Genomic DNA, 2,068 nt, shown 5'->3' on the forward strand with positions numbered 1-2,068 from the left:
TTCAATAATGGTACCGTATTATGGTCATTGGGTAATAATTTAGCAAAATGTTAGCTAGATCCCTACTCACACCATGCAAATAAATAAATTCCAGAAGCATTAAAGAGCTTTAATACTTCAAAATTTTGTGTGTGCACTAAAGAGCATATCTATCCATCTATATCTATCTATCTATCTATCTATCTATCTATCTATCTATCTATCTATCTATCGATCTATCAATCTATCTACTTATCTATCTACTTATCTATCATCATCTATCATCTATCTAATCTCTCTGCCTGTCTCTATCAATCATCTTTTTATCTATCATCTATCTATCTATCTATCTATCTATCTATCTATCTATCTATCTATCTATCATCTATCTATCAATCAATCATCTATCTATCATCTATCATCTATCTTATCTATCATAAAATTAGAAGAAAATATAGGAGTATATTGCTATAATCTTGGAACTATGCAGGTCCTTCCTGCAATGTTTACAACTTAGCAGCCATAAAAGAAAAGACTGATTACCTACATAAAAATTTCAGAAAAATATGTTGAACAAAAGGCACTTTAAACAAAGTTAAAAGCAAATGATAGGAAGAAAACAGGTAGAACAGCTGGAGGAGTGAGCCTGGGAGGGGCATGTGGGGGAGGAAGTGGGTTGTTTATGAGTTCACTTTTCATCAAATCTCAGTTTGCTATGGCTTTTTAGTGAGGAGGATAGTTCTCATAAAAACTATGGATATAATGCCAGGTTGAACATGTGTGGCTCCCAGGTCCACTGATTGCCGGGAGGGAGCAGTGAGTGGCCATAATTTGAGGTGACCCCTTAAAGCATACCCATCCTAAGACCATGGGAGGGCAGGCCCTGATACTGGGCACTGGAGGGCTCACGGGGGCTGGTGAGGAGCCCGCCAAATGGCCAGAGGGGTGGGTCCTATAGATGGGCAGGGTCGGTCCAGTGTGCCCTTCCAGAAGACAAGCCCTTATGGGAGACAAGTGTATTTCTGATTTATTTGCCCTTCTAATGCCTAGCTCGACCCATGCCAACCTCTCTACCTCCCTACTCCTGTCCTATGAATCCCCTCCCCTGCAGGCTGCAGTCCCCGTTCCCTTTCCTAGTAGGCCAGCCAGCCTCCTCTGGGGCCCCGCTTACAGTCAGCACCAACCCCTCTCAAAGGACTGGGCCTCCTATCACTTGCCTGGGGCAGGAGGTTTGCAGAAATCTTGGTGATCGTTTACCCAGCACCTACTGTGTGTCTTGCATTGTATTGACAGCTCCATGGGCGAAGTCATGGTAGATTCTGGCAGTAGATACTGTTTTTAGCACTTCTGTAAGCTATCACGTAAATACTACTACAGGTGGGACTCAGGTATGGCAAAACTGATGCATGCAAAATATGAGTGACTGGTTTAGGGAACAGAAACTTAAAACATTAAATCTGCATTTCTAATAGTATGTAGTAACAACATGGAATATGCTGTCAGAATTTATAGAATATTCTTACAGTTTCCAAAGTATCCCAGATTTCCTCCTTTACAGTATCTAAGGTACTTTATAATTTTTTTCAATTTTTATTGCAGTAAAATACATACAATATAAAATGTACCATCTTAACCATTTTAAATGTACAGTTCAATGGTATTAAATACATTTATAATATTGTGCAACCATCACCACCATCCATCTTCATAGCTCTTTCCATTTTGTAAAACTGAAACTCTGCATCCCTCTCCCAGCCCCAGCAACCATCATTCTACTTTCTGTCTTTAGGATTTTCACTGTTCTACATGTCTCATATAATTGGAATCATACTTATTTATCTTTTTGTGACTGACTTATTTCATTTAGCATAATGTCCTCAAGGTTCATCCATCTTATAGCATGTGTCAGAATTTCCTTTCTTTTTAAGACTGAATAATATGCCGTTGTACGCACATCTTTGTTTGTCTATTCATCTGTTGATGGACGCCTGGTTGCTTCCACATTTCAGCTACTGTGAATGACGCTATGATCGTGGGTGTACAAATACCTCTTTGAGATCCTGCTTTCAATTATTTTGGGTATATACTC

The sequence above is a fragment of the Pteropus vampyrus genome, unplaced genomic scaffold, assembly GCF_000151845.1.
Source record: "Pteropus vampyrus isolate Shadow unplaced genomic scaffold, Pvam_2.0 Scaffold336, whole genome shotgun sequence".
In the NCBI taxonomy this organism is placed as follows: domain Eukaryota; kingdom Metazoa; phylum Chordata; class Mammalia; order Chiroptera; family Pteropodidae; genus Pteropus; species Pteropus vampyrus.